This window comes from Pelodiscus sinensis, chromosome 1, assembly GCF_049634645.1.
Source record: "Pelodiscus sinensis isolate JC-2024 chromosome 1, ASM4963464v1, whole genome shotgun sequence".
Classification (NCBI taxonomy): Eukaryota; Metazoa; Chordata; order Testudines; family Trionychidae; genus Pelodiscus; species Pelodiscus sinensis.
The window spans coordinates 293,003,019-293,030,190 of NC_134711.1; the positions used below are offsets into that span (position 1 = coordinate 293,003,019).

At 43.1% G+C, this 27,172-nt stretch overlaps 1 long non-coding RNA gene across 2 annotated transcripts in view; it reads left to right on the forward strand.

The window, feature by feature from the left end:
* The first annotated feature begins 2,776 nt into the window (after positions 1-2,776).
* LOC142827128 (uncharacterized) overlaps positions 2,777-27,172 on the forward strand; it is a 33,912-nt gene continuing 9,516 nt past the window's right edge. For both annotated transcript variants that reach the window (XR_012901563.1, XR_012901569.1), the window contains exons 1-2: positions 2,777-2,880; positions 3,574-3,635. This is a non-coding gene — a long non-coding RNA (uncharacterized LOC142827128). The remainder of the gene's footprint in view (positions 2,881-3,573; positions 3,636-27,172) is intronic.

Here is a 27,172-nt window from a genome sequence, read left to right on the forward strand (position 1 = left end):
AATATGTAAAATATGTCTGTAAACAAATGGACAATGCAAGGAGTGGACCCTATTCCCTCCAAGAGTAAATGGTCAGTTGTGACATGAACAGTTTGGAGCAGAAGCCATTGTAAAATGACATGTAGCAAGCTAAGTGATCATGAAATAATAGAGTTCATGCTCTTAAGGAAAGGTAGAAGGGAGACCAGCACAATTGAGGTAATGGATTTCAGGAAGGCAGATTTTGATAAGCTCAGAGAACTTGTAGGTAAGGTCCCATGGGAAGCAAGACTGAAGGGAAAAACAACTGAGGAGAGTTGGAAGTATTTCAGAGGGACGTTGTTAAGGGCCCAAAAGCAAACAATTCCGCTGTGTAGGAAAGATAGAAAATATGGCAAAAGACCAGCTTGGCTTAACAAGGAGATCTTGCATGATCTCAAAATAAAAAAGGAGTCGTATAAAAAATGGAAACTAGGACAACTAACAAAGGATGAATATAGGCAAGCAACACAGGAATGCAGGGGCAAGATTAGAAAGGCAAAGGCACAAAATGAGATCAAACTAGCTACAGGCATAAAGGGAAACAAGAAGACCTTTTATAAATACATTAAAAGCAAGAGGAAGACCAAGGACAGGGTAGGCCCACTGCTTAGTGAGGAGGGAGAAGCAGTAACAGGAAACTTGGAAATGGCAGAGATGCTCAATGACTTCTTTGTTTCGGTCTTCACCGAGAAGTCTGGAGGTGTGCCTAACGTAGTGAATACAAGCAGAGAGAGGGTAAGTTTAGAAGATAGGATACACAAAGAACAAGTTAAAAATCACTTAGGAAAGTTAGATGTCAGCAAGTCACCAGGTCCTGATGAAATGCATCCCAGGATACTCAAGGAGCTGATAGAGGAGGTATCTGAGCCTTTAGCTATGATTTTTGAAAAATCATGGCAGACAGGGGAGATTCCAGAAGATTGGAAAAGGGCAAATATTGTGCCCATCTATAAAAAGGGGAATAAGAACAACCCAGGAAACTATAGACCGGTCAGTTTAACGTCTGTCCCAGGGAAGATAATGGAGCAGGTAATTAAGGAAATCATATGCAAACACTTGGAAGGTAATAAAGTGATAGGGAATAGCCAGCATGGGTTTGTGAAGAACAAGTCATGCCAAACTAATCTGATAGCTTTCTTTGATAGGATAACGAGCCTTGTGGATAAGGGAGAAGCGGTGGATGTCATATACCTAGACTTTAGTAAGGCATTTGATACGGTCTCGCATGATATTCTTATTGATAAACTAGGCAAATATAACTTAGATAGGGCCACGATAAGGTGGGTGCATAATTGGCTGGATAACCATAGTCAGAGAGTTGTTGTTAATGGTTCTAAATCCTGCTGGAAAGGGATAACAAGTGGAGTTCCTCAAGGGTCTGTTTTGGGACCCGTACTGTTCAATATCTTCATCAATGATGTAGATATTGGGATAGAGAGTATGCTTATTAAGTTTGCAGATAATACCAAACTGGGTGGGGTTGCAACTTCTTTGGAGGATAGGGACATAATTCAAAATGACCTTAGCAAGTTAGAGAAATGGTCAGAGGTTAAACAGGATGAAGTTTAATAACGAGAAATGCAAAGTGCTCCACTTAGGAAGGAACAATCAGTTCCATACATACAAGATGGGAAGCGACTGTCTAGGAAGGAGCATGGCGGAAAGGGATCTAGGGGTCATAGTGGACCACAAGTTGAATATGAGTCAACAGTGTGATGCTGTTGCAAAAAAAGCAAATATGATTCTAGGTTGTATCAACAGGTGTGTTGTAAGCAAAACTCGTGAAGTCATTCTGCCGCTCTACTCTGTACTAGTTAGGCCTCAGCTGGAGTACTGTGTCCAGTTCTGGGCGCCACATTTCAAGAAAGATGTGGAGAAATTGGAAAGGGTACAGAGAAGAGCGACAAGAATGATTAAAGGTTTAGAGATCATGACCTATGAAGCCAGGCTTCATGAACTGGGCTTGTTTAGTTTGGAAAAAAGATGATTAAGGGGGGACATGATAGCGGTTTTCAAATATCTAAAAGGGTGTCACAAGGAGGAAGGAGAAAATTTGTTCCGCTTGGTTTCTGAGGACAGGACAAGGAGTAATGGGCTTAAAGTGCAGCGGGGAGGTTTAGATTGGACATTAGGAAAAAATTCCTAACTGTCAGGGTGGTCAAATATTGGAATAAATTGCCAAGGGAGGTGGTGGAATCTCCCTCTCTGGAGATATTTAAGAACAGGTTAGATAGACATCTGTCAGGGATGGTGTAGACAGAGCTTGGTCCCGCCTTGAGGGCGGGGGGCTGGACTCGATGACCTCTTGAGGTCCCTTCCAGTCCTATTATTCTATGATTCTATGATTCTAAGCATTGCCATAAAGTTATGAGTGAATGCACACTTATGGTTATTTACTAGTGATTGCCAGGGGAGATATTTAATGACGAATCAACCTAATGAGGCAGGAGGAGCAAAAGTATGGTTTCATTAATATTGGATGCCAGTATAGCTGCACTTTTAGCAGATACACCTGCCATAAACAATATAATTTAAAATGGTGCAGTATGATTTCAATCAGCACAATGTACTCCAGTTTGAAACTAAGGAGAGCTACTCTGTTGGGAATTGTGTCCAGCCTGCATCACCTGCAAACATAAATAGTCATACTTTGCTCCTGGGTGTATGAGTGCTCATTGGCTCCTGGCCAGAAGGGGTGGAGCTAAGCCATAATAAGTAGACTGAAGGAGCTCAGTTGCGGGAAAGGCTGGAGTGGCGACACAAGTCTCTATTCTGGTGAAGAAAAGCCCAGGATAATAGGCAGTTATTGGGGGGCACAACCTGATAGACATAGTGTAGACTCTTCAAGGGAATCCCCAGGTAAGGTTTTGCAAGTAGAAGGAAAAGCCTTTAGTAATCTAGGGTGTAAGAATAATTAAATAGGTTTATTTTTATTCCTTTACAATACCCCAGAAATGGTTTGAACTTTGTATCTTGGCTAGAAGGCTGAGCCAGAGAAGACCTGGAGATTGTCTGTCCCTAGGGAGGTGCTCCAAGAATTAGTAGACCCCCCTTCCCACCCAGTTCCCTTAGGGTTTATATTGAGGCAGCTATACCAGAAGCTGAAATTCTAGTGAAGATAATCCCTATGTCTTTTGTTCTGTTGATCAATGTTGTATCTGTTCTCACCTTAATATGGCAGGTTTTAAAGACTTACCAATGTAGCGGAACTAATAAGGGTAAACTTCCTCAATGCAGCTAATACAATGGAGTTGGCTGGAAAGTTGTAATAAAGTGTGAGGTGTCATACAGGATAACAAGTGGTCTGGCACGATGTTGTGGCAAAAATGTCATTACTTTTAGAAATGGTCCTGAACTAAAATTCCAGGTGCAAATATCCCCATAATCTGGATCCACACTAAATATATTGGCTCCAAGGCATGATCTGTGAGCAACTTTAAAAATGGCTAGCTAAACTTTTACTGCAGCATATCAAAATGCAAATTTGGACACCCAAATAGCCCCTCCTTTTGCAAAAGAACCAACATGGGATCCTCTTTCTCCTCCCTACAGAGCACTCTGCAAAGCTGAGAAGGGTAGAATCTTGACATCCAGTGTCTCCCCTGGCTGTGGTTGTAAGTATTCTCATGTGTCAATTTACTCCTCTCTCTGTGGCAATACCTGACTTGCTGTGTGTTTTAAAAGATGTATATTGTACCTCTGCTGCCTTCTTTCCTCTGACAGCCAGGCAAGGGTGCCATTTCGGGCGGGGGCAGCAGCCGTGCGCTCCGGAATGCAACTTGCTTTTCATCCTGTTCCACGGACTGTCAGGGAGTGAGGGGAAAGTACTTACATTCTGACCATGCCTCTCACACCTGGCTGGTGAAAGGAGCTCACCAGCCAGGTGTGAGAAGCATGCCTGGAATACAAGCACTTTCCCCTCACTCCCTGACAGTCTGAGGAATGGGATGAAAAGCACGTTGCATTCTGGAGCGCACAGCCGCTGCCCCCTGACCCTCCGAAAATGGCTCCCTTATAGCCAGAGGCTGCTGGAGTGGTGAGGCCCTCTTGTCCTTCCTGATTGAGAAGTGGAAGGGGAACAGGATGGGAGGAACCACCACCACACACTCTTCTCCTGTATGAGCTTGAGAAGTGTTCAGTGCGGGAGGCAATTTCCTCTGAGTCTGGGGCACTGGTGAACAATATTTTTTGATGGGGGGGGCCACTCCAAGAATTTGGCAAGTGGTCAAGGCCGCACTCTTTCATAATATTAATGGAGGAAGTGCAAGATCTGGGATACAGATTAGGAGCAAAAGGTAACTTGGGGTAGGGGACTGAGAGGGAGTTTGGGATCTGGGAAGGAGTTTGAGTGAAGGAGGGGATGGTGGCCTGCGACAGGAGACTGGAGTGCAGGAAAGGGTGCAGAGTCTGGGAGGAGGTAGGGGTGCAGGAGAGGATTCTGACCTGAAGGAGGAGTGTAGGAGGAGATGCAGAGTTTGGGAGGGGGTTGTGACCTGGGGCAGGAGTGCAGGGTCTGTGTGTGCAGGGATATAGTTTATAACCAAGGGTAAAGGATTAGGGTGCAAGGTCTAGGAGGGAGTTGTGACATGGAGGCATGTCTGAGGAGGTGCTGGGTCTGGGAGAGGGTATAGGTGCAGGGCAGAAGTGCAGAGGGTTTCAGGTAAAGGAGAAGGGGAGCAGAGGGTTGGGGGGGATGGAGGCGCTGGGGTGCCAGAGACCAGCTTTGGCCGGGAAGTGCTTACCTAAGCAGCTCCCAGTCAGCAGCCCTGCCCACTAGGCTCCTCAGCCAGTTGGAGGCCATGTGTGCTGCTCTAAATGCTGTGAGGAAAGGGGGGAGGGATATTTCACATGCAGCCTGTCCTGCAAATATGCAGCTCCCATTGGCCGGAAATTGGCCAATGAGAGCCGCAAAATTATGCTGGAGGTGGAGGCAGTGTGCAAAGCCTCCCTCTCCTCCAGGCTCATAGCATTTAGAAAGCTGCTCTGAGCAGCATGTGGGGGGCAGGACAGACAGGGAGCTGGTTTGAGGCTCCCACTGCATCTGTAGGCTGGATCTGGCTGTCTGGGCAGGAGATACTGGAGACTGTGCATTTAAGGGCTGAACTCCTGAAGACCACATGGGGAAGAGACAAAGACAACCCAGAATAGGAATTGTCATCACCCCCTTTCTCTGTAGAAGGGAGAAACAAAAGGGTTAGTCGTTAGGGCTAGAACTGGCTCACATGCAAAGTTAAAATTAAATAAATATGAATAGCTCAGTGAAAAGATGGTTTGATAACTGTCCATGAAAGTCTAAAGAGGGCAAACTCTGTTTCCAATGATGCAGGTATAAATCTGGAGTTACTTGTATATAAACCACATGAAATTACTTTGGGTTTACACAGGTATACATGAGACCAGAAACAACTCAAATTGTAAAGTGGTTAGGGAACATCTCCCATATGTATTCAGAATTCAGTGACAACTGCAGACAGATTGAGGGGGTAATACTTCCTCTGCAGTACTCACCAAGTCCAAGACTCTTCCCAATGTGAAGCTGAAAGGACTCTTTGTATAAAGGGAATGCCTGAGTAACACCCACCAGATAAGCTTTACCTCAAGGTTAGACAGCTGTGTGTAGATGGCCCATTAAGCACATTTCACTGGAGCAGTGAGCCACAGAAGAAACTCATCCTGCCCAGCAAGTCTTCCTGCAGAAGCCTCTGAATCTGAAGAGCCAGTGACCACCCCCGTCAGTCAGTAAGAATGTGATATGTTCATGTGACCCTGGACTCCATCTTGGGCCAGTTATTTTCCACAAACAGGGGCTTCAGGCTTTGTTTGGGGAAATAATTTTCCATGCGCATGGCAGAAGACATTAAAAAGGTTACTAAGAGATCTCAATTTGTCTTCATTTCTTGCTTCATTTCTCTGCACTGCATTTCTAACAAGGGGGTTCTAAACAAGGACTGATGATCCCCAATCTGTTTGGGTGATTCCAGAAAGACTTTAGCAAAATAGCGGTTTATGCCATTGTTGCTACAAACCTGATAAGAACTTTGCAATCATATGCATGTATATGAGCTATTAGCCATTTATAACACTCCTCTTTTATTATTAAACCTTTAGTTTTTAATTACTAAAGGGTAGGCATCAGCATGATTACTGGGTAAGATTTGAGTTACATATGGACCTGGCTAAGTGGCTGATCCATTGGGATTAGAAGGATCAGATATTTAATTACACTGGTTTTCAGTAAACACTCATCGTAAAGTCTAATGCCTCAGTGAGCCAAGGAATGGATTTCCTAAGGAGACTTGTGTTTTTGACTTGTTAACCACTGGGGTGAGACAGAAGTTTACTTTTCCTTCTGGCATGGTATAATCTAATAAAAAAATAACCATCAGTTTGGGATAAGACCACAATAGTCTGTTCTAAATTTGGTTTTCTTAGCTGTGGCCCACAGAGGCTTGGTAACACTAGCTCTCTAAGGGTATGGCTTTGAAAAACGTAGGTCTGGAGAAACTGAGTTTCCAGACTCAGTGTTTCCAAGCTCATGATACTGCATCTGCACTGTATAGTGAACCTGCATTTAGAGTTTCTGGTCCCAAGTCTTCCAATATCACCAATCAATCCATCAACTTCTTGTATCTTTCTTATGAGACCTAGCACGGCAACCACACTGTGACGAAAGAGTTGTCAGCATCCAATCCTCTGATCACATAAATGTTAAAATTAAAGTTTTTGTCTATGTATGTTTCTGTGGAAAATTGTCCAAAGCAGTTCAAAATACTTTCAGTGCTGAGTATCTGCTGGTTTCAGTTCTGGAAAGGGTTTAAGGTGATTGTATCCCTTCTGATATGACTGTTTGCATCTGAATCTATTTTAAAATAAACAGTGTTTCCACAAATATTCACTTCCACCCTCTAGGCTGGTTCTTTGTCATTAGATCTGGTTGATCCCAGGAAAAAAAATGGATCTTGACGCAGTGGTCACTTCCCTAGCTGTCCTTGTGTGACATACAGGGACAAAGTCCAGATTTTGATTTGCCTCTGTCTGGGCAATGGACTGAATTTTCACAATCTCAGTGTGTCATTGGACCAATGGCAGAAATGGTTTTGTGTGGACAGGGGAGTCAACAGCCCTGCTGGGGCCCTGGCAAGATGCACGTGTGTGTAGGAGCTCCATGCTTCCCGGAAGGTGTGGGGTCTAGTGCGGAAGGAGCAGGACTGGGGGCAGCCAGCCCTCAGCATGGAGTTGGGCTCAAATAGCAGTTCCTATGTTCATAGTAAGCTTGGTTTAAATCAAAATTTTCGGACATCTGTGTGGACATTTATTAACTAAATGGGTTTAAAATCACACTGCTGAAACCCATGCGTCTTTTTCTTGTTGACAATCCTCTAGTCAGTGAATACTTTTGAAAAGACAATGAAATCAAGAAAATTGCAATCAGCTAGTAGTCAGCTTGTGAACAGAAAGAGGTTGCAATCTGAATAATAAATTATTCACCAATAAATAGTCACTCAATTCTAAAGATGAATAGCTCTTTAAAGCATCCTTAGATTGAATAGACAGATGCTGCATGTCATACTGTTACATGGATTTGAATGTAATGGGAGTTAACTTTGAAAAGACAGTGCATTCAAAGAGTCACTATGAATAAATGGATTTTTGTTTTATTATCCACGGGGAGGTTAATTTAACAGTGCACTACCTCAGAATGGGACTAGCTCTGGCTGGCAGTGTCCAACAGAACTAAAATGGCTTGTATTTGTTATATTGTTGTATGTATGATATAAAAACCATACATGCCTCTGAGTATTCTCATATCAATTTAACTTGTGATAATCACTCAGCAGCAGCAAATACAGTTTAACTCCACCAGCCAACAATAATCAAATGGAGGTAACAATTTGCTTCAGCCAGTGCGGCAGACACTAAACATTAAACTCTAAACACTCCTCTCATTTCTAAGCTTTATCCAGGAACATGTCCACAACTCCACCCCCAATCCTATCAAACAAGTGGCATTTATAGCATGTCCAGAAAGCTGTCAAAATTCAGGCTATTACAACAAGGCATCCAATCTGAGCACCGCTGTGGACTGCAGCCATGGCAGTACAGGTTGGGGAGAGAAGTGATCTGTCAGATAGGCCAATCCCAGGCCCAAGTGTCCACTTCCTCTTCTTTAGCAAAAGATGGACCACATATGAGTCCAGTGCAGTGACTGTACCTGGAAAGTTAGTGTGTGTCTTCAGTTGTCTTCTGCCCTAAGATATTCATGTACAATTCTCATTGATTTCAATGAGTGCTGCAGGCATATAGCTGAGGGTGAAATGTGCCTCTAAATACCTTGGAACAATGAATGGAATGGACAACGCTTATCACATGCTCAGAAATTACAACATCCCTGTAGATAAATTACTTTGATTATTAGAAGACAATGACATGTATCTATTTATATTAACATATCTTACATTTATATAATACCTTTTATCTAAAAAAACCTCCAAAGTGTCACATAAAGTAAAACCTAGCAATGTAGCACACAACACTGCACACCGAGAGATAAGGAAGAGTGCTAGATCCACTGGAAACTCAAGGGGGAATTTAAAGTAGGCAGAGTGTATTTGACTAAACTACAATTTGACTAGGATTCATATGCCTACTCAGCACGCCTGGTATTTTTAATGAGTGCTGTTTTTCAGAACCTGGATTGTACATTTTGTCTTCAAATATGATGGTTTATCCTGAATTACTCAACAACCATTTTCCACAGCCATTAACATAGGGAAAAATCTGGAAGTCCTTACCCAGTATCCATCCTTATTTACACAAACTGCCATTGAGGTCACTGATTAATATAAATTGAAATCAACAGAAATTTGACTGTGTACAGAACTCAATAAAAAGTGAGTAGGGAGATTAGGATTTGGCCTGTGGCTATTATGCACTTTTATTAGGGGTATTTGAGATTTGCGTGGTAAAACTGTTTTTGGATATAAAATTAGGATTTGGACTAAAAACATTTTCAAAAGAAGTGTCAGCTTCCTGAAGAAAGCTTTTTTATTTTAAAGCTAAATGCCTAAAAACTGAGCTGTTATATATATATATATATATATATATATATATATATATATATATATATATACACAAATTGCCATTTGGTTATGCAATGCCCATGCTTCATGTGATCTGTAGTTTGGTTTCTGCTCTGCCCCGGGCTTCCTGGAATCAGCCGCTGATCTGTTTCAGCAGTGGCTGACTTGGGGACCCCTGGGGCAGAGCAGCTGCGGTCCTGCCGGGTTGGTCCCGCAGCGCCGTCCTTTGGCGCTGCGGGACCAACCCGGCAGCACTCCAGCTGCTCTGCCCCAGGCGTCCCCAAGAGCAGCTGGGATGCTGCCGGGTTAGTCCCGCAGCCCCGAGGGGCAGCGCTACGAGACCAACCCCGCAGCACCCCAGCTGCTCTGCTCCCGGCTTCCCTGATTCAGCTGCTGGTCAGTTTCAGCAGCAACTGAATGGGGGAAGCCTGTCCGGCTGCCCCAGCACTTCCGGGTTCCTGATGGTACCGTACCATCAGGAGTCCCGGAGCATTGGATGCCGGACTAATGGAGTTTTACTGTACCTACATTTGCAGGGGGTAGAGGGGCTGACTGATTTTTTTTAATGTTTTGGGATGTCAATTTTCTTCAGTGGAAGCTTGGACCAAGTATAGAACTTCAGTATTTGCCTGACAATAACAGGTTACCTGTATTAATAATAAGTCATATCTGGAGCTGTTGGATAACAGTTAAATATTGTGATGACAACTTTACCAATGGGCATAAAACTCCCTGTCTAAAGCAGACTATTCTTAGATTAGCTGATTTATGACACCTCTTTCCAATTAGTAACTAGACATTGTCCCTGATGCCTAGGTACTCCAACTGGATACATGTTGCATAAAAACATCCCTTTAAATGATGGATTTGACCCAGCTCTGCCTATCCTTTCGTCCTATTACCAAGAAAATATAAAACTTGCTTGGCTGATGTTTTGTTTAATGAAAAAGAGTTGATAGTCTTGTGAATAGCAGTATGTTTTTTTTTATGGGCACACATTATTCATTCAGATACACTGCAGCAGGACTTCTGGAGTATGCACCTTCAGAAAAAGGCAGATGAATATTCGTAATGCCTTTGTTTTGCGGATACCAGTGATGCAATTAAATCATAGGAACAAACCTTAAGAGAAATGAGAATGCACATATACTACAGGTTAAACCTCTCTAGTCTGGCACCCTTGGGACTTGACCAGTGCCAAATCAGAGAATTTGATGGAGCACAAGAAGTCAATATCATCTAGCAGCATTGCTGACACTTCCACTGCTTACTGGGCTCTTAGAAGATATTTAGAGGTACAGTCGAGCTAACCAACAGCACAGAACACTGGGGCTATGTCTAGACTGCAGGCTTCTTTCGAAAGAGGCTCTTTCGAAAGCATCTTTCGAAAGAGCCTCTTTCGAAAGATCGCGTCTAGACTGCAGGCGGATCTTTCGAAAGAGAAATCCGCTTTTTCGAAAGAGAGCACCCAGCGAGTCTGGATGCTCTCTTTCGAAGACGGCCTCTTTACATTGAAGAACGCCTTCTTTCGAAAGAGGAGCTTTCGAAAGAAGGCGTTCTTCCTCGTGAAATGAGGTTTACCGCCATCGAAAGAAAAGCCGCGTTCTTTCGAAATAATTTCAAAAGAACGCGGCTTGAGTCTGGATGCAGGGGAAGTTTTTTCGGGAAAAGGCTACTTTTCCCGAAAAAACCCCTGAGTCTGGACACGGCCTGAGAGCCAGAACTGGTGGCTGTAAACAAACTTTATGGGACGATGGGAAACTTGGCCACACCCATGGTAAGTGGATATCCAGCTAATTAAAATCATGCAAGACCATGGATATTACTGGATCAGAGAGTGCAAGACCATGGATATTACTGGATCAGAGAGTGCTGGACTAGAGAGGTTCAGCCTATAATAAACTCACTTCCAAGGCTATCAGAGTTAAACTAACAATTAGCATCTCAGATGCTTTCAGAGATCTGAGGGAACACACATTAAATATGACATTTGAAAGTAATACAAGGTATTATAGCATATAGTACCAGCTTTGGAGGAGCCTGACAGCTAATGAAATGATCAAAGTAGTTTGATGTGTCTCATTTTCACACACAGAATTAAGCTATTTTACAACCAACACAGTGATTTCTTTTTGTGACTTCCTGAGGGAGCAGATTCCCAAGTGGAAATGGCTTATGTGACTAGCACAGCATCACAGTATCTTTTTATTATTCAAAGTTAATAACTAAATAAAAATCACACAGCTGAAGACTGGAGGATAAATCCAACTGCATGTTGGGTTTATTTTTCCAAATCAGTTTGCAAATAATCTAGCAAATAATGAGTGTGAAGTCTTGAAAATTAAAACCGTGCAGGGGATTAATTGCTTGTATGTTTTTCAGTGGGCTCTGCAGTTGAGCTAGTTGTTAGCAGGGAAATGTGTGCCATTCTATATTGTCATAGCACAGGTGAGATGAAGTGGGAAGAAATGGAATTTTTATGTCAATAGGAAATAAGTTATGAAAGTATTAAATTCAGAGGATTCCCATGAAGCATCAGCATTGTATTGTCTATGCCAACTACACAGAGTAGAAATAAAGCCAATCTCTTTTATTATTTTCTACAAGAGAATTTATGGAATTAATAATTAAATTGGACTGAGACACATATGTTTATAAATAAGTGTTTGAAATTCTTAAAATCCCTCAGAAGTACTGAATCCTTAACGACAATAGCTCAGAAACTGAAATACTGCATGCCCCACCAATGTTTTAATAACTTATTTTTATAGCAAATTTCACCCCAAGGATCCTAGATGCTTTGCAAATTAAACTAAATATGGGAAATCCTATTACCAACCACAGAAATAATTAGCTTATGGCAATGAAGTAGAGCAGCTGTGTTGGCCTAGAATCCCTGAGTGGTTTATTTTTTATTTTTTTTTTCTCTGGAAAAACCTTGTCTGAGTTGAAAGAGGTGTACCGAATGCAAACTAGATAATTCATTATTATTACTAATAATTACTGATTATTTGTACAGTATCAGTAACGAGCTTAGGAGCAGATGCCTGATTAGGACCGTAAAATAATCTAAGAGTTGTCCAACAGTCATAGACTAATGTTAGATCTATCGATGTACAGATCCAAGTCCTTGACTTGGAGAATATCACCCACAACATTTGGAAACTTTAGAAATTACCGTGACCAGAAAGCAATGGTCCATTACAGAAATGGAGATATGAGAATGTGTTGGCAAGACAGGGTATGTCTACACAGTGGGACTATTTCAGGATACTGGAAGTATCCCGAAATAGCTACCCTGCGTCTTTTGAAGGTGCCCGCTATTTTGAGGTATATTTCTGCATCCCTGTAACCTTCATTCCATGAGGGTTAAGGAATATCTTGAAATAGCACATTATTTCAAAATTTGGCGTTGGTAGATGCACCAAATTTCAAAATACGCTATTTTGAAATTCAATTGAAATAAAATATGCATTTGCATAGTGCAAATTGCATATCTTATTTCAAGTTTAGAGTGTTCTGTAGATGCACCCTTAGGGAAAATAGACCTTGAATATGTAACCCACACCTAGGCTGTCTACACCGCTTCCCTCTTCTGCAAAAGCCTATGCAAATGAAGCACAGATTAGCATATTGCCACACTTCATTGCATAATTAATTAGGAGTCCTTTTTGCGCAAAACCCCCCTCTTGTGCAAGAGCTGTTCTTCCTGAAAAATTGAGGAAGAATGGCTCTTGTACAAGAGGGCTTTTTGCACAGAAACGGCTCCTAATTAATGCTTCATTTGCATAGGCTTTTGCGGAAGAGGGAAGCTGTGTACACGTAGCCCTAGTGTGGTTCACTGTCCCATGTAATGTCGTTTAGACCACTTACAGTGAGCGATAAGACCAAAGGAGTTCTCTAGTCTAAACTGTGCACCAGCTGACTTTATAGCTCAAGCTGTAGCAGCTCCTACATTAAGCTCCAGAAATCCCAGGTTCAAATCCACCTGATGGTGATTAAAATACACAACCGTTTCTTGTCCCTCCTGCTGTCTCCTGGCTTCCTTCCTCAGTTAACCCTGGACATGCCTAATCTCAGCCCACCAAGACCAGCTCTGCTGTGTGTTGAAGTCTGCATACGTACTGCAGAGCCAACTAGGAAATGGGACCTATTTTCTATTACATGTTTTTGAATTAACAATTTTTCCCCAAGAAATAATTGACAAATTATCATTCAGATCTTGCATTTTCTTTCAGTGCTGTCAACATCGTCATCTTTAACTTTGAACTTTCTTTCTTCTCACACATCTATAAACCAGCCAAACACAATTTCTGCCACGTTTTCAGTGCACTTGCACACTGTCTTGCCTCCCCTTCTGCTGAAAATCCTCATTAGGCCTTCACCTTTTCTCCCTTTGACCACTGCAATTGAGTGCTGTAAGATCTCCCCAATCTCCAGCACTCAAGACTCCAGAAAGTACAGCATATAGGGACTAACACAGCTTTCATTGAAATCAGTGGAGTAACTCCCATTGACTTCAGTGGTACAAGATCAAAGCCCTATCCACATCATCCCATCTTTAAATAGCCCTACCTATCCAAGAAGGGTTTCAGTTTGTATCTCTTGTCCTGTTGAGTGAAAAAGAATATGTAAAAGCACACACAGAGGTGGCTACATACCCCAATCCATTTCCATGCAACCCAATGGGACCACATTGTTTTCTTCTCTACAGGCCCTAGAGAAGGTGAGGTCAGTTTAGCCTAGTTTGCCTACTTAGGCCTTGTCTACATTGAAAGAGAAGGTAAAATTTATTAAGGCTGATATTTTAGCACTTGATTTGGTAAAGTTGAAGGTGCATGTCCCCACTGTGTCCAAGAATTCAACACAGTTGGAAGTAACATGTCCCCAGTAGCATAGCTACTGTTGACTTTGAGAGCAAGGCACTGTGGGTTTTTGCTATCCCACAGTTCCTGAGCCCCTATGCATTCTGGATTATGCTCCCAGTACATACTGTTTACAAAACTGTGCAGAAGGTGGTTCTGGGTACATGTCCGCATGTACTCGTTCCCCCGCCCCATTGAAAACAACAGCAAACAGCCTTTTTGCACCTTTTTTTCCTGGGTTATCCATGCAGATGCCATAGCAGCATAAGAATGGAACCCATTGCGGATCCCATTGAGCAGCAGAGCATTCTGGCCATCATATTATAAAATCATGAGTGTTCTGGAGAGGGTGAATAAAGAAAAGTTATTTACTTGTTCCTGTAATAGAAGAACTAGAGGACACCAAATGAAATTAATGGGTAGCAGGTTTAAAACTAATAAAAATACGTTCTTCTTCACACAGTGCACAATCAATCTGTGGAACTCCTTGCCAGAGGAGGCTGTGAAGGCTAGGACTATAACAGAGTTTAAAGAAGAGCTAGATAAATTCATGGAGGTTAGGTCCATAAAAGGCTATTAGCCAGGGGGTGCCCCTGGCCTCTGTTTGTCAAAGACTGGAGAAAGATAGCAGGAAGGAAATTGCTTGATCATGGTCTTCGGTATACCCCCTCTGGGGCACCTGGTACTTGCCACTGTCAGCAGACAGGATACTGGGATAGAGAGACCTTTGGTCTGACCCAGTATGGCCGTTCTTATGTTATATTAACCATAGTGAGCCTTACACTGAAGTATATCCAGAACATACCCAGGGTTCACAAGAAAAGCATCTAATTTGACTTTAAAGGCCCTTAAAGTCGACAAACAGGATTGATGGTGTGGACACATTGTTTAGAAATTTAACCTAAAGCTGTTAAGTTCCACCTAAATGCCAAGTGTGGACCAAGCCTTACACTCCCATTGTTGTGTCTTAATTGCTTTCTTCTTGAACTGCGTGAAGGGGTCAGTGAGCTGATAACAGCTGCCATGCATACCACATTCCACACCAGAGATTCCTGCATGGAGGTCGCATTTGAAATTATAACTGCAATATATACCCCTCAGGGGGGTGAGGGTTGGGGGAGAGGGGCAGTTAAGATCCTCTAATGCAGGGGTTTTCAAAGTTGGATAACGGTCTGCCCAGGTACACCACTGGTGAGCCATGAGACACTTTGTTTATCTAAGCATCTATAAGCATGGAGCCTCACAGCTCCTGTTGGCTGTGGTTTGCGGGGAGCTGAGGGAAGTGGCAGCCCATAAACATCTTATGGCTTTCCAGTGGCTTACGCAAGTGGGCCCATGACCTAACTTTGAACACTTCTGCTCTAATGAAAGTAAAATGTATGTCAGAAGAAAGTAGTAGAAACTAGGGTATTACAGTCTATACTTGATCCCAATAAGTTCTGGAAGTCAAGGGAAGTAGAGGCTTCATTCTCATATCATTGTTTTTTTTATTTATCGTAGTTATTTTTATTAATGGTACAGGAGAGTATGATGGGGGGAGAGAGCACAGGCTCCATGTTTCAGTTCTGGTGCCCAATACCACAGTGACTGAGAGCAGCAATTGCAAGGAGTCTTGCTCATTCCCTGGGGTGCCGTGCTGGAGCATGCTTAGTCATGCTGTGTGGATGGCGCATCACAATCGAAGGCAAACAGAAGCTGCAAGGGCTCTGGGCAAATGTAGTCTTTGCACAATTTAGTGACACAACTCTGTGCTTTTGCTGACCGTGTGTAGACTGAGATTTTTCCAAATTTGTAACTTTGACAAACTACACACATTTTGCCTAGAACCAGCAATGGACATCTCTGGCATAAATTCAACCTTCAGAGCTGTTAAAGCTAACTGGGAATCACCTGAAATGCCATTCATTTGTTTCAATACCATTTAAGCACTCTGATATGAAAATGAATAATCTACCAATGGGAAATGTTATTTATTTTGGCGTTGACGGGCCAAAGCAATCTATTAATTCTAGCATCTATTCTAGCTTCCAACTTATTGACAAATCACCATTTAAAAATTCATTATATTAACATAACTTGGCTGGATCTTTGCATGCTTTAGGAATGAACCACTATTTTGCTGAGTTTTTCAAACTGGGGGGAACAGATTCTTTGTAAGGTGTTGCAAATCATTGCCAACATTGGGATCAGCTTAAAATTCTTCCGAGAGTTTGGTTTGGGCTTTTCAAAACTCCTTCAGCTAGCAACTTGTTTTGCAGGCACAAACTCCAGAGACAGCTTGTGTTTATATTTCAAAAGATTTCAGGAGTCAAATAGATCAGGGAAAAATTGAGCCATTAACTGTAAACGTACTATCTGGATAACAACAACAACCTGAGGTCATTTTTTGTGGCCTTTCAAATTAGGTTTGGTGGAAGTCAAGTCGTTGAAGTTACTTGGTATATCTCTCCTGTTCTCTGATTGACTCAGCATTTGAGTGGCTTATGTGTTCAGATAGCTGAGTAGAAGTTATTCTCTCTTTTCTCTGCGGGATTTTGTGGTCTGCCAGAAAATAGCTTGAAAAATAGCTGAGACTCAAATTTTAAAAGTGTCCATCAATTTTGGGTGCTCAACTTCAGAGGCCTACTAACGGTCTGATTATGAAAACTATTGGGCACCCTACTTGTCAGTGGCAGCAGTCAGTGCTCCCCAAATTGCAAATCTGGGGCTCTGGGCCCCCAAAATGGAAGCACCAAAAATTAAAGGACAATTTTGAAAATTTTGCTCATCAGTATTATGGTGACCCTCTGCCTAGGAGGAGAAGGTATTCTCGACTGAAGTAACATGCAAGAGTTGGTTCAAGAAGTAATCATGGTTGAACCAACTACTGTAATAACAGTGACCTCTGTTTAATTAAGTTCAGCATCCTTGTGGAAAGAACAGCAGGAAACACACACACACATAGCCCAGAAACACTAACACTTAGAAAGGAGGGATTAAATGAAAAAAAGAGGATGCTCTCTTACCTTCTCTTGGGGAAGGTTAATTATATGGGATAGTGTGCCACAGAGTCTGGTGGGGGGGTCTCCATCTGTTCGCTTACACTTTCTCTGAGTAAGCTTCATATGAACCATTACTTTTTGTGAGGAAAACCTACAAATATCAGTACAAAATTAGTCATGCTAATACCTGGTGTTCCCTCTAATTTTTCCTATCCATGTGTGGAATGAATTTTGTTATGTGTGCACCAATATGGAGGTGATATGCAACACATCACCTCCATATTAGTACACAAAAAAATCATGTGGTGGGGGTAGGGCTGAGAGGTTCAGTTTGGGAAAGGGCTCAGGGCTGGGTCATAGGTTTGGGGTGCAGGCATATGAGGGCACTAGCTGGGGGTGTGGGCTCTGGGGTGGGGCCAGGAATGAGGGAATCAGTGCTTGGGCAGAGTGTTTGTATGTGTTGAGGGGGTGGGGGATGAGGAATCCAACTGAAGGTGTGGGCTGAGGATAAGAGGTATGGGTGCCAGGCTGCCCAGGAGTTATAATGGGGAGAGAGGACGCCCTCAGCTCTCTCTTCCCATTGCAGCCCCTGAGCTAGAGGTGGGAGAAGTGGCTCTTGCTGCTGCAGCAGCTCCAGGGTTTGGGGCTATGGGATAGGCACTTCTTCCGTGGCTGCAGCAGATCCAGATGGCTTGGGTACAGGCTGGAGGAGGGGCGCTTGTCCCCTGGCTGTGACAGGTCAGGGGCTGGGCTGAGTTGGGGCATGGGGAGGAGTGCCTCCCCCCACCTCAGCCATTGCAGGTCAGGGAATGGTTTACATTTGAACTGGGGGAGGGACACTTCTCCTGTGGCAGGTTTACTGTGGCTGGGTTCCCTGAATACTTCCATAGCACTTAGGTTTACAAGGAACTTAGCCAATAACCTGAGGTAACAATGTGCTACAAGTTTATATAGTCATTTTGATAAAAACAGATTCATTGCAACGTGGGGCAATCAAGAAAAAAACAAGTGTAAGAAAACAGTAGGAAAGAATATTAGTTACTAGTGTCTTAGAGCTCAATAATGGTAGGTGGAAATGTTAGTTGAAGCCCAGTTTGGAGAATGAGGCTTGTAATGACTAAGAATCATCTCGTCGTGTTTGGATTCATTTAAAAGCACAGTGAACTTGCTAAGGTTTGACTTTGCAGATTCTGCTTACAGTAAAACTGTGTTTGTTTTTGACAGGACTGAGGATTCTGTGTTCATTTATATGACTCTTCCCTGCAAACTTTCAAACAGTGCTGATGTCTTTATAAAATAGGAGGAATAAACAAGGACAACTATAGGAAACTGTCAGCGGGATGTGCGTGACTCAGACTTGTGCCACTTAACAAGATTCAAAACTGGCTGCTTTCAAAGGACACAAAACATGACCTCTCATGTTCCAGGAGGGATCTTTTCAACTCTGGTGTTATCTTTGAAGTAAACATGACAGAAATTCTCACTCCTCTTGTCAGTCAGAAAGGACCATCTGGTACTACACTAGAAAAATCTTCTATTAAATTCGCCACCATGCTAATTAAAGTATGACAAGAGGATGGTTAAAATGCCAGATTCTGGGAAGATATATCACTGTCTTTTTACGTGGTTAGGCAAATGTTTAATTAAGCCTGCAGCTTCTGTGTCTGCTCTACCTACGAACATATCTAAATCTCATTTACCTGTAAAAAGAATGTAGCTATCAGTGTGTTTCAAGGGGTGAGCAATTTAAAACAGAGCACATACATATGTACATGGTTTAATTATACACATCAGTAACTTCATCAAATTTACTACAAGCTATTGCACTTCTCTTCCTTGCATGATTTAATTTTTCACCATACTTGCCAGCTTCAAAAGACTAGCTGCTCTACAGTTTAATATGTATTGAGCTATTCCCAATATAACCATATTGAAACATGGCCTACGATATACAGGAAGTCAGACTAGATGATCTAATTGTTCCTTTGAGCCTTAACATCTATAGATACTTGTAACCAGGGGGCTAGGATTCTGCCATCTTGACTCATACTGAATACTACTTTACACCAGGACTAGTCTATTGAAACCAATAGGAGTACTCCCCGAGTAAGATACTCCCCTACCAGCTAATGTGGCAGTTTGGAGAGGAGACTGCTTGGGACAGTTTGCCTTGGAAGGCTTTAATACCCTAGAAAGGGAGGACCATGGGAATTTGGCTAGGGGGCCCAAGTAACAAACAGGAAACTGCAGTTCCAGAAGCAAGAGAGGATCACAGGGTAAGAGATGGAGACAGGTGGAAGGATTGCCAGAGGGAGGTACAGCACCTGGAGGGAGCTAAGACCCAGAACTGCAGGGAGGAGGTGCTCTAGTGGTGAGTGGACCCCATGACAGGGTGGCCAAATGGGTCCAATGTGCATACTATTCCTATGCAGCTGCACTAAGGGCCATATTCTGATAACTTTTCCTGCACTCTCAGCTTTGCCACAATATCTGGGTGACCTTGACCGAGTCACGTAGGGTAGAATTTTCAAAAATGCTTAAGGTCCAGATTTCTAAGCGTGCATCTACACTGTACCCGGAGCTCAAAATAAGCTACACAATTTGAACTATGCAAATTGTGTAGTTAATTTCAAAATAGCTTATTTTGAAATTTAGTGCTGTCTACACAACCCTTATTTCAAAATAAGCTATTTCAAAATGTCCCATACTCCTTATGGAATGAGGTTTACAGTGATGCTGGAAAAGCGAGCCCATTATATTTCAAAATAATGGGCACACTCAAAAGACACTGCCGTGTAGACATAGTCTAAGGTTCTAAGGAGTTGATCTGCTCAGCATTGCAAGGCCTACATCCCATTTTTTTTAAAAGACTAGAGGCCCTAATGCACATCAGCCTTCAGTGAGTTTAGGCTGTTAATGGTCAGGTTTACAAAAGTATTTAGGCATCTACGCTGAATACCTGCTTTTGAAAATCCCCTTAGGCTCCTAAATATTTCTAAAAGGCTATCCCTATGTGCCTAACTCATTTTTGAAAATGGGATATAAGCCCATTTGAAATGGTATCCTTAATATCCTTATATTTCAGTTCCCCATCTGTAAAATGGGTATAATAATATCCCTTTGCACTGTGTTGACTGCTTAGATTAGAAAGCTCTCCAGAGCAGGGATTTTACTCAGGTATACCTGGTCTCATGTAGGGATGTAGGCATTACTATAATACAAGTAAATAATGACCAGTATTATTTCCAGTTAACACACCAAAATGAGTAATAAATGCCTCATGTTCTATAGGCAGTGTGCCAATCGTCTGACAAGTTCACTTCTGTAGAAAACAATATAGACAGACACCAGATAAACACAGACTCATGTGTGGCCTTTGCAGCTGGAACACTTCAGGGATAAAATTAGGTTTGAAAAATGGTTCAAAGGAATAGAGGAGGGTCTTGGCACACAAGGAGTTGAAGGCTGGGGGGTGGAGGAGCATAGTAAAGAAAACACATAGCTAAAATTGAGTTTTACCACCAGAAGTCTTGTTGGATTTATCCCTTCAGAGGAATGAAAGGAAAAAGTGCTCCGTGAAGAATCCAAAGAGATGTGGGCCAAAGTAAAAGGAGCAGGCAAGGTGGAGTAGAGCAATCTTGAAGGAATGAATGACGTGGGCACTGATTCTGTAAGGTGCTGAGCCTTTTCACTTGTGTTGAAGAAAAGGAGAAGGACAGGAAGGGCTCCTAGATTGGGTTGATAGAATATTGAACAACAGGAGATTATCTTAGCAGCAGCACTTCTTGGCTATGTCTAGATTGCATCCCTTTTTCGTAAAAGGGATGCAAATTAGATGTATCGCAATTGCTAATGAAGCAGGGATTTAAATCTCCCTCACTTCATTAGCATAAAAATGGCTGCCGCTTTTTTTGGCACGGAGCTTTGCCGGAAAAAAGTGCCAGTCTAGACGCGGATCTTTCGGAAAATAAAGCCTTTTCCGAAAGATCCCTTATCCCTCTTAAAATAAGACTGGCACTTTTTTCTGGCAAAGCTCTGTGCCGGAAAAAGCGGCAGCTATTTTTATGCTAATGAAGCAGGGATTTAAAACTCCCCCGCTTCATTAGCAATTGCGATACGTCTAATTTGCATCCCTTTTACGAAAAAGGGATGCAATCTAGACGTAGCCCTTTCATCTGGAGGGAAAAGATGTGAGATGAAGGGAGGTCACAGAGGGCGCATCTACACAGCACCCTAAACTCGAAATAAGATATGCAATTTGCGCTACACAAATTGCATATCTTAATTTGAATCTATTTTGAAATAGCTTATTTTGAAATTTGGCACATCTACACAGTGTCAAATTTCAAAATAACGTGCTATTTCAAGACATCCCTTAACCCTCGTGGAACAAAGGTTACCGGGATGCCAAAATAGCACGCCCGTTATGTTGACAAATATTTCGAAATAATGAGCATCTTGTGTAGACATAGGGTAGCTATTTTGGGATACCTCTGGTATCCTAAAATAGGCGTGCAATGTAGATGTACCTAGAGAAGGAAATTCCAAGAACCAGGGTTCTGTTCACAGGAAGGAAGAGAAAAGGATGGACTACAGAGTTGTTATAGAGGAAGAAATAAAATATGTTGATTTAAAATACCATAGAACCATTTATTCTTGTGTTTTGAAATCCTATCCAGTTTATCATGTTCTTCTTCTTTCAGGAATCCAGTCAGCTCCTTATCATCCACTTTCTGTTAGAAGGCTATGTCCTTTTCTTCCCTTCTGCTTGTAGGCAGCAGAAGTGACCCATAACCAGACATTGCTAACCCATGATCACCAACCACTGCAGGAAGCAGCCAGTGTTGGCTGGAAATGCTGTGGGGGAAGGAGGAGATGTGCTAGAAGCCTGCTGGCCAAGAAGAGGCACACACACAGCAGGGACTGCACTGATGGACCAGCAGCAAGAGAGACTGGGCTCACACGGTGCAGCTTTGCACACCCACTCCTATCGTCAGCCTCTGGACCCCCACCACTGGCCGCTGGTCAGTGTGTAATTGGCCAGCAAGGATACAGACAGCAGTAGCACCCACCAGTGCTGATGGGAGGGGAGAAGCAGAAAATATGAAACAATTTCCCCCTTTTTTTAAAGTAGTGACATCTGCAGAGGGACTTTCCCTTTAAAAATGGGACGTCAGGTCACCCTAATAAAGGGGCATGAGCACATTCCTAGTCCTCGTTTTGTTCCTCACAAATGTGTGTCTTTTACTTCAGTATCCTTCCAAACTGTACAAACTGGACAGTCCATCATTTTGATAAAGGAAAACGATTGTGCACCAGCCTCATTATCCCAAATGGAACGTCCTACGCACTTTATTTCAAACACACACTGGTACAGATAACACAATAAGTTAATTAACTACAGAAAAATCGATTGTAAGTGATTTCGAGTGGCAATGCATAAGAGGCAGGATTGGTTATAAAAGAAAATAATAAAATGCAAACAGCACAGGTGGTGAGAGAAATGTCCAGGTACAAGATCAATATTTTGGGCATTAGTGAAATGAGATGGACTGACTCATGGATGCTAACACTTGGTTCAGGGGAGACTGTCTGTTACTCTGGAAGGTCAGATGGGTAGCATCAAGAAGGGGTTGGCATCATCATGGATATTCAGGCTAAGAAGAGCTTTCTGGGATGGGAACCAGTCAACTCTCGTATCATCAGAACGAGATTCTTTTCCAGCTACGCCAAAACCACCATTATTCAATGCTATGCACTCACCGAACAAGCTACAGAGGAGGAGAAGGACTTATTCTATAGCAACCTGCAAGAGCAGATAGACAAGACACCTCGCCACGACATTTTGATCGTAATGGGGGATCTGAATGCAAAAGTCAGGTTGGATAATGAAGGCTACGAATCCTGCATAGGCCCAGAGGGTGTCTGCAAAAGAAACGATAATGGACAGCGTTTTGTAGATTTGTGCCTGGAGAATGGTCTGGTGCTAGGAGGCACTGTCTTTCAACATACGACAATACATAAGTTGACCTGGATATCTCCAGATAGAAGGACTTGTAACCAAATTGATCACATTGCTATCATCCAGAAGTGGAGAAGATCCATGAGAGATGTCCGAGCGCTGAGAGGAGCAGATGCCAACAGCGATCATCATCATCTTCTTTGGAAGCTGCAGCTCAAGCTGAAATGGCTGAAAAGGACAGACAGAAAGACTGGTGGCCAGTTATTTGACTCCGGTAGACTAAAACATCCAACAGTGAAGATCCAGTTCACTCTAGAGCTGTCCAACAGATTCAGCCTGCTTGAAGACCTGATAGCAGATTATATTAATATCTATTGTGAGGAGATCCAGAAGGTATACCTGGAAACCAGCAAGATTGTACTGGGGAACAAGAAGAAACAGAGAAGGGAGTGGATTTCAGATGCTACATGGCAGCTTAACCAGCGCATACTTGCAGGCAGTGACGAAGATAAAATAACAGCTGTACAGGTCTACAGGGACCTAAATGTTGCCATGAAGAGAAGTGTACGAAGAGATAAGAGAGCTTATGTGGACAGTATTGCCACAGAGGCCCAGCCAGCAGTAGAGGTGATACTAGGACAGTGTACAAGATCACCAAGACACTTATAGGAGACTTTACCAACAAGTCTACTGTAGTAAGAGACAAGAACGGGAAAATGCTGGTGACAGCAAAAGAACAGCTCAGCAGGTGGACGGAACACTTCAGGGAGACTCACAACAGACCAGACCCAGAGGAAGAGGCTGACATTAGAAGTATGAACCTTCAAGTAGACATGGAATGTGGGGACATCAGTGAGCTGGAGATAGCAGATGCTATCAAAAAGACGAAGGGCAACAGAGCGCCCGGGGAAGACCAGGTCACTGCTGAAATGCTTAAGGCAGACCCCAAGGCAAGCGCACAAGCTCTGAAGGGTCTCTTCAACAGGCTCTGGGAAGAAGAGAGGGTACCGGAGGCCTGGAAGAAGGGCATCATTGTGAAGTTACCCAAAAAAGGCAATCTGTCCATCTGTGGGAATTGGAGAGGCATTAATCTGCTGTCTGTGCCGGGAAAGATTTTCTGCAGAGTCCTGCTACAGAGAGTGCGAAAGGTCATTGAGAAAATCCTCAGGGAAGAACAGGCTGGCTTCAGAAGTGGAAGGTCATGCACGGACCAGATCTTCGTCCTATGCACCATAGTGAAGCAGTCAATAGAGTGGAACTCTTCGCTCTACATTAACTTCATCGATTTTGAAAAGGTGTTTGATAGCATCCGCCACCCCTCACTCTGGAGGATTCTACAAGCATACGGGTTCCCTGAGAAGGTCATTAACATCCTGAAGGACCTGTATGCTGAGAATCAATGCTGTGTGCGACATGAAGGACAGCAGAGTGACTGGTTTCACGTGAAGACAGGGGTCAGACAGGGCTGTGTAATCTCACCTGTTATCTTCCTTGTGGTCATCGACTGGGTGATGCGCAGAGCCACTGAGGGCAGATCAAGGGGAGTGCTATGGGGACTGACTTCTCGGCTTGAGGACTGTGACTTCGCAGATGACCTGGCGCTTCTCGCGCATGATCAGCAGGACATCCAAGAAAAGACCGACATTGTTGACTGAACAGCCAGAAGCATTGGGCTCAGAATTCACCCTGGCAAGTCCAAAGTGATGAAACTGAGGACAACTAACACCGATAAAACCATCGTCCCGGGTGAAGAGTTAGAGGAAGTAAATGACTTCAGGTATCTCGGCAGTTACATCTCGGCGGACAGCAACATCAACAAAAAGATCTCCGCTAGAATTGCCCTGGCAGCGCAAGCCTTCCAAATGCTTAACATTTGGAAGTGGTCACTGTTGCAGAACAGGACTAAACTGAAGATCTATAGGTCGAATGTGCACTCAGTCCTGCTGTATGCTGTAGAGACTTGGAGGACTAACAAGAAGATTGAGAGCAGACTCAGAGGCTTTGAAGGACGGTGCCTTCATTGTATCCTCAGAGTCCGCTGGGAACAGCATGTTACCAACAAGGAGATAAGCCAACACACCGGCATCAACAATGTTGTGGACGAGATCAAGCAGAGATGCTGGAGATGGCTGGGGCATGTCCTTCAGATGAACGAAACAATACTCCCTCATGTGGCACTCAGATGGATTCCACCTGGAAAGCGTGAAAGAGGGAGGCTGTTGGGCACCTGGAGGAGGACTGTGGAGGAGGACATGAAAAGGAAGGGCACGACCTGGGAAGAAGTCAGCCGGCTTTCTCAGGACTGTGAAGGCTGGAGAAGATTCGTTGGCACCTTATGCTCCATCAGGAGCAAAGAGAATTAATAATATAATAATAAAAGCCAATGGCTAACTTAACAAACTAACAGAATTTAAAGTGAAAGTTTTCCTCACCAAACGCTATGCGGCTACAGTAAATTTCATGGGCTGGATTTCCATTAGTCTTGGAAGCTCTCCCCCTTAGTTCAGCATCTTCCAAGTATTGGTGTCATGAGCAGAGAGATAGGAGGAGGAGAGGTGGGGTAAAGGCCACTGTCTCTCATTGTTAGAACACTCTCCCTTCTAGCAGGATTACCTCCAGTTAAGGTGCAGGCAACACACAGTCTCTTGTGGATGAACCACCTCTGTGATGAAATGTAAATTTCTGCTGCTAGAGAATGACCACTTAAGCAGTTGATAGCCCTTTAATACCCAGCTGAGACTAATATATGTTTGTCTCTGAAAATCTAGTTTCTGGGTGTTACCCAGAAATACAACATATTTCAGTAACAATCATTCAATTTTATGTCTTCACCTATAGTATTGCGCCACATATTTTAATGGGACAATAATGTTCAGCAGATTATGACTTTTCACAAGGTATATTTTGTACAAGATTTGTCATAGCATTATAAAAGTGATGACTGCCACACTCCCTTGCATGGGAATGTAGTCTAAATCAGTGTTTCTCAACCAGTGGTACAAATACCCTTAGGGTTACTCTAAAGAAGTCTGGGGGTATGTCAACACAACTGAAATTTGGAGAAAACTGAATTTTTGTTTCAAGTTTTACAGCATTTTATTATTTTTGTACTTTTTACACAAAAACATTTAATCACCCACCTGGCTACAATTAAATAGTTTAAACAAACGTGTTGCAATGGTAGAAAAAAAAATTGTGTCTGAAAACTGTAGGTACTATGGGTACTTATAATTTTTTTTTTAAAAAGGGGTACTTTATAAAAAAAAAAAAGGTTGAGAAATGCTCATCTAAATCAGAAGTTAGCCTGAGTCTTGGACTCATCTGGCTACCCTATCACACATTCCCACAGCCCAGCAAGATTCACATGCCTCTTGCTGAGCTATGTGAAGGCACCAGGCATTTGGATATAGTTGTGCCTTGAAGCCACCTGGGGCCTTGTGAATAGACAGCAAGTTGGCACCTCCTTCTCCTGTCTCACTGCTTCCCCTCCTGGATCCCAGCCAATGGACAAAATGGCATCAGCAGCAAAAGATGAGGGACACAGTGGTCTCCTCAAGGTTGCTTACCCCACTACTACCAATTGGGCTGCACTGTGCCATCACAAACCTCCATTCATCCCTGTAGTCTAGGAACTTCAATATCCATTTCTCTCACAGTAGACCCAACAAACATGTTCAGTACTACCTAGCAGCCAACCAGCACCCCCTCATTGCTCCCCAGGCACCCCAGTGCTCACCTGACTAGTCCAGTAGCCACCTATGCTCAAACAATCACCTTACAGCCTTAGGCATCAAGTAAGCACACCTCCAGCTTCGTCAACTATTACAGGCACTTCAGCATGCTTACTTACTGCAGCCCACTCATCCAGCACTTCAAGCCACTTGGCTAGCCCAGGTGTACCATTCCCCAGCCATGACCACTCACAGTTTTCCTTCCTAACTTCACCCTCACAGCTATCTCCCAGTCATCAGCCTTCCCCACAGATACCCTATCACCTTCCCATCTACCCCGCCATCAAGTATGGACACTTCCGCCTGGTCCTATCCTGCCCACTGTTTGGGGAAGGGTATATAGACCATAACCCAGAGGATATGCTTATATGCAAATGATTACACAAATTAGCCCATTTTGTGACATTGAATTTGAATATGAACATGCTGAACATTGTTGAATCCACTGTTGTGTGTGTGCCCCAAATTCTACGAAAAGTGGGCCAAGTGAGGGGTTTATTGAAAGCTTATGCCTTGCTGGTTCTGTTTATGC